The sequence below is a fragment of the Staurois parvus genome, unplaced genomic scaffold (assembly GCF_062004578.1).
Source record: "Staurois parvus isolate SC_StPar_1 unplaced genomic scaffold, SC_StPar_1.0 ptg000172l, whole genome shotgun sequence".
NCBI classification, from domain to species: domain Eukaryota; kingdom Metazoa; phylum Chordata; class Amphibia; order Anura; family Ranidae; genus Staurois; species Staurois parvus.
The window spans coordinates 257937-265005 of NW_028317968.1; positions in this window are offsets into that span (position 1 = coordinate 257937).

Genomic DNA, 7069 nt, shown 5'->3' on the forward strand with positions numbered 1-7069 from the left:
TGCCACAAATTCAGTAATTATGTAGGGTAAATAATGCAAAATTGGAGTTAAATACCACAAATTCAGTAAACGTGAGACAAATACAGCAAATTTGGAGGCAAATACCACAAATTCAGTAAATATGTGAGGTAAATACCACAAATTTGGAGATGAATGCTACAAATTCAATAAATACAGTATGTAGCGTAAATACTGCAAATTTGGAGGTAAATGCCACGAATTCAGTAAATATGTAAGGTAAATACAGCAAAATCAGAGGTAAATGCCACAAATTCAGTAAATATGTAGGGTAATACCACAAATTGGGAGGTAAATACCACAAAATCAATAAACATGTGAGATAAATACCGCACATTTGGAAATGAATGCCACAAATTCAGTAAATATGTAGGGTAAATACTGCAAATTCGAAGGTAAATGCCACAAATTCAGTAATTATGTAGGGTAAATAATGCAAAATTGGAGTTAAATACCACAAATTCAGTAAACGTGAGACAAATACAGCAAATTTGGAGGCAAATACCACAAATTCAGTAAATATGTGAGGTAAATACCACAAATTTGGAGATGAATGCTACAAATTCAATAAATACAGTATGTAGCGTAAATACTGCAAATTTGGAGGTAAATGCCACGAATTCAGTAAATATGTAAGGTAAATACAGCAAAATCAGAGGTAAATGCCACAAATTCAGTAAATATGTAGGGTAATACCACAAATTGGGAGGTAAATACCACAAAATCAATAAACATGTGAGATAAATACCGCACATTTGGAAATGAATGCCACAAATTCAGTAAATATGTAGGGTAAATACTGCAAATTCGAAGGTAAATGCCACAAATTCAGTAATTATGTAGGGTAAATAATGCAAAATTGGAGTTAAATACCACAAATTCAGTAAACGTGAGACAAATACAGCAAATTTGGAGGCAAATACCACAAATTCAGTAAATATGTGAGGTAAATACCACAAATTTGGAGATGAATGCTACAAATTCAATAAGTACAGTATGTAGCGTAAATACTGCAAATTTGGAGGTAAATGCCACGAATTCAGTAAATATGTAAGGTAAATACAGCAAAATCAGAGGTAAATGCCACAAATTCAGTAAATATGTAGGGTAATACCACAAATTGGGAGGTAAATACCACAAAATCAATAAACATGTGAGATAAATACCGCACATTTGGAAATGAATGCCACAAATTCAGTAAATATGTAGGGTAAATACTGCAAATTCGAAGGTAAATGCCACAAATTCAGTAATTATGTAGGGTAAATAATGCAAAATTGGAGTTAAATACCACAAATTCAGTAAACGTGAGACAAATACAGCAAATTTGGAGGCAAATACCACAAATTCAGTAAATATGTGAGGTAAATACCACAAATTTGGAGATGAATGCTACAAATTCAATAAGTACAGTATGTAGCGTAAATACTGCAAATTTGGAGGTAAATGCCACGAATTCAGTAAATATGTAAGGTAAATACAGCAAAATCAGAGGTAAATGCCACAAATTCAGTAAATATGTAGGGTAATACCACAAATTGGGAGGTAAATACCACAAAATCAATAAACATGTGAGATAAATACCGCACATTTGGAAATGAATGCCACAAATTCAGTAAATATGTAGGGTAAATACTGCAAATTTGAAGGTAAATGCCACAAATTCAGTAATTGTGTAGGGTAAATAATGCAAAATTGGAGTTAAATACCACAAATTCAGTAAACGTGAGACAAATACAGCAAATTTGGAGGCAAATACCACAAATTCAGTAAATATGTGAGGTAAATACCACAAATTTGGAGATGAATGCTACAAATTCAATAAATACAGTATGTAGCGTAAATACTGCAAATTTGGAGGTAAATGCCATGAATTCAGTAAATATGTAAGGTAAATACAGCAAAATCAGAGGTAAATGCCACAAATTCAGTAAATATGTAGGGTAATACCACAAATTGGGAGGTAAATACCACAAAATCAATAAACATGTGAGATAAATACCGCACATTTGGAAATGAATGCCACAAATTCAGTAAATATGTAGGGTAAATACTGCAAATTCGAAGGTAAATGCCACAAATTCAGTAATTATGTAGGGTAAATAATGCAAAATTGGAGTTAAATACCACAAATTCAGTAAACGTGAGACAAATACAGCAAATTTGGAGGCAAATACCACAAATTCAGTAAATATGTGAGGTAAATACCACAAATTTGGAGATGAATGCTACAAATTCAATAAATACAGTATGTAGCGTAAATACTGCAAATTTGGAGGTAAATGCCACGAATTCAGTAAATATGTAAGGTAAATACAGCAAAATCAGAGGTAAATGCCACAAATTCAGTAAATATGTAGGGTAATATCACAAATTGGGAGGTAAATACCACAAAATCAATAAACATGTGAGATAAATACCGCACATTTGGAAATGAATGCCACAAATTCAGTAAATATGTAGGGTAAATACTGCAAATTTGAAGGTTAATGCCACAAATTCAGTAATTATGTAGGGTAAATAATGCAAAATTGGAGTTAAATACCACAAATTCAGTAAACGTGAGACAAATACAGCAAATTTGGAGGCAAATACCACAAATTCAGTAAATATGTGAGGTAAATACCACAAATTTGGAGATGAATGCTACAAATTCAATAAATACAGTATGTAGCGTAAATACTGCAAATTTGGAGGTAAATGCCACAAATTCAGTAAATATGTGAGGTAAATGCCACAAATTGGGAGGTAAATACCACAAAATCAGTAAACGTGAGATAAAGACCGCAAATTTGGAAATTAATGCCACAAATTCAGTAAATATGTGAGGTAAATGCTGTAAATTCGAAGGTAAATACCACAGATTCAGGTTGCTAGGGGTTCTTGAGCAATGAGCAATTTCTGCCTCTCAGATAAGTTCCCACTGACACCATTGATCTCTTTAGTTATCTCTAAGTCCTCATACACACTGGACATTTTTGCAGCGGCTGTTTTTGGCTTTTGACGTTTTTTCCTACAGCCAGTAAACCCCCCAGCATGTTATCCTGTGTCCATACAGATGACGCGGTTTTTGATGCGCTCCAGTGCATTTTTGATGCGTTTTTGATGCATTACCATTAGTTTTTTCCCCTCTCTTTTTCTTCAACTTAAATAAGGACATGTGCGTTCTAGTGCGCTTTTGGTGCTTTCCGGTGTATTTTTGATGTGTTTTACCGCATTCTAGCACAGACAAAATGCAGCATGTTCTACTTTTTTTTCTGGAACTGGAACGCACTGGAACTGACTGCAGTGGTGTGAACTGTTCCATTGGAAACTATGTAGCCTACTATTAATGCATTTTTGATGCAGAAAAAAACCCACACTGGACTGCATGTGGTGTGAACTGGCCCTTAGCTTTCTTCTCAGAGATTTGCTTTTCCATCAGCCTGTGTTGATATGCATTAAAATAAAAATGAGTGTCATTTATATTGTCTACAAACTGAATGTTCAACAACCAAATGATATTGTGCCTGTTGGCGTATTAGTGCCTGTTGGTGTACCCAGTGCTGGGACATGGTCATCCAGTGCCCAGGGCAAAGATGCCAAAAAGAACCCCCCCCCCCTTCCTTCATGATGTGCAAACTTAAGGGATCCTACGCCCAGCAGTCACTAGTCATAATCACTGTGCAGATCCTGATCTGTCAGCCAGGGTTTGCATGAACTTGGATGTGTGCAGTTTTTCCAATGCAGTCCCACCACAAGAGGCCGGAAGAAGGGGGAGAGAAAACAAAGCCTGCACTGCCTCCTGACTTTTTCCTTGCCACTCCCGGCACTAAGCTGACAGGAGTAGTCATGCCACTGTAACTACTCCTATCAGCCTAACAGAAGGAAGACACCCCATCCCCACAGTAAACCTTTGCACCCGGGCAGCCGCCCCTCCTGACCACCCCTGCAGACACTTGTAGCTGGATACCTGAAACTCAGAAAGGTACAACAGCTACATTTGAAGCAGACATTTTTGGTCCCATAGACTTCAATGGAAGCACCCAAAAGATGTTTTGAAGCTTAAATTCAAATTTTTTTTTTTTAATTTCAATTGTTTTTGGTTTGTTTAGCAAAAAATAAAAGACGCAGAGGTGATTAAATACCACCAAAAGAAAGCTCTATATGTCTCAAAAAAATAATACAAATTTCATATGGGTACAGCGTTGCATGACCGCGCAATTGTCATTCAAATTACGACAGCACTGAAAGCTGAAAATTGGCCTGGGCAGGAAGGGGGTATAAGTGCCCTGGAGGCAAGTATTTAACCACTTCCCGACCGGCCGTTGCATATAAACGGGCGGACGGTGGCACTGCAGGGTCGGGTGGCCGTTTATAAACGGCCTCCCCGCACCCTGCTTGTGCGTGCTCCTTGGGAGCGCGCAGCACCGCGATCCGGTGCCCGCTGTGTCCTTCGGACACAGTGAAACACCAATCGTTGGACGGGGCCTCTGTACGAGGTCCCGATCATGTGATCACTGATTGGCCAATCAGTGATCACATGCAAAGTAGTAAGCAAGATGTCACTTGTGACATCATTGCTTACTACGTGTGAAATCTATGAATGATCACAGAGGTCACATGGTACAAGGCTATTCACAACAGCCTTGTACCATGTGACAAGCTGTGACCAATCACAGCTCACTCAGTACTTCTCAATGACTGCAAGAATGCACACAGAGAGAAAGAGAAATGATTGCTTTTACATTCTATATGGGTGTAAAAGCAATCAGTGTAAAAAAAAAAAAAATCTTCATCACCCCCCACAAGTAGTACAGTGTCACCATGGTGACACTGTACTGCTAGGGTGACAGTATGTAAAAAAAAAACATTAAAATAAAAAATAATAATATAAAAAGATAACAGAATACATTTTGGCCAAGATTTATGATGAAATATTATTTATTTGCAAAATTTTATTTAAAAAAAACACTTTTTTTCAAAATTTTTGGACTTTTTCCTTTACATAGCAAAAAAAATTAAAATCCCAGCGGTGAATGAATACCACCAAAATAAACTTTATCTGTCTCAAAAAAATGCTAAAAAATTCATTTGGGTACAGTATTGCATGACCGCGCAATTGTCATTCAAAGTGTGATAGCGTTGAAAGCTGAAAATTGCCCTGGTCAGGAAGGGGGTAAAAGTGTCCGGTCTGGAAGTGGTTAAAGACAATGCCAATTATTTTAGTAAATATAAACTGCTAAATACCTTTTCTCATCAGCAGTTAGAGCAGTTTTGTGACTTCTATCAGTGCCCACCAGAACACTAGTTAAAGCTTTTTGGATGAGTTTTCATTCTACCATGATTGTCCTATGAGGCTGCAGGACCTTTGTCTGGACAGTGCTGATTGGCCCTGTGCTGATCACATGCACTCTTCCAAGAAAAAAAAAACCTCTCTAGCAATATACACCAAACTGAGCATGTGCAGAGTGTTACTACACGATATGTCTTATCAAGTGATAAGAGGGGGGCACTGGAAGAAGAGGATGATCAGAGAAGACAGGATCAAACAGCCTTTTCACACAATGCAGAGGATTACCCCTTAGGTTCCACAGTGAGTATATCAAGCGTGCTTTACTGCATATACAGACTGATTTTACTGTTGTGGACTTAGTAACACTTTAAATGTTAATTTTTCTAGACAAAGCAACCATCTCCTCCTAGTACCTAACTTTTTATTGGCTACAACAACAGCACTCAAGCCTGAATACACCTGAAAAGAAACAAGCAAGAACGCACAAAAAAAGCTTTAAAGGTGCTAATGCTACCTCAGGTGTGGATGCAGCAAAATCCAAAACCATTGTTTATTTTATGATTTGCATTCTTCCAGATTATGACAAGGGTTGTAAAGGAATACAAAGGGGAAATTCAATGAGTTTTTTGGCTGTACACCAGGTACCTTTAACAGCAGCTTCACACCTACGCCTTGTGGCAGTGCATGGTTAAACGTGCTTTACTACAACATACGCTAATGCATGGCACACGTACAGTAGCAAGCAACCTACCCACATAAGCTGTGCGTTGTGTGCGCTACATTACAAGAATGGCACAGGTATGTTTTTTGTCCATTTAGATTCTTTGGAAGCTGATTCAAAATGAACATTCTGCCTTTACGTGATGTACATTAATGTTAATGTAGTCACTCTTTGCAACAGTGCAAAAAAAGTGTAAAGTGTCCGTAAAAAAGTGGTCAAGGATTAGAACCACAGTTTGTGTTTTAGCGCTATCTGGTTTAGAGATTTTCCCTGATTTAGGGATTTTTCACTCCAGCCCACACGCATGTGCACTGGTGTGCATTGTGTAGAGGCAGTGTTTACATTCCTTTTTTACTTTATGAACAAAATGACACATTATGTAACTGTGCACCGCAGCATGATGCAGTGACAGGCATTACCGTGAGTTGCATCATGTAAAAATGAAGACATGCAATGCAGCATTATGATGTGAACAAGGTACATGGAAAAGCACTGCGTTGAGCCTGTGTTGCTCTATGCAGATTAATGCAGCTCAATGAACATGGTTTGAACAAGCTCTTATGCAGGCCATAGACGGGTCGAAAATTGGCCGAAAAAAAAATGGCCGATTTTCGCACCTTTAGTGGGTTAATTGGTCGACCGTTTTTTGGGGTTTTGGCACATTTTTTTTGATCGGTAAAGTTGGAAAAAAATCTGATTTTGCCGATCGGCTGATTTTCCCGGCAATAATGGGCAAATCAGCCGATCGTTTTATCGATAAAAAATCTGTGCATGAGCCGTGACCTGCAAGAAGAAGAAAAAGAAGAAGAAAAAGAAGAATTCCAGTCCGCTATTATATTTTATATGAAAAGTATTGCGGTCGCAACAATGTATCTATTTGTATCCAAATAAAACCATATGTATCCAAAATGGATACAAATGGATACATTGTTGCAACCGCAATACTTTTTCAAGTCAAATTTAATAGCAGAGCTCTCTGCAAGGGACAGAAGTAATTAAATGTCAGCCGTAGATGGGACGAAAATTGGCCAATTTTTTTACCATTGGTGGTAACG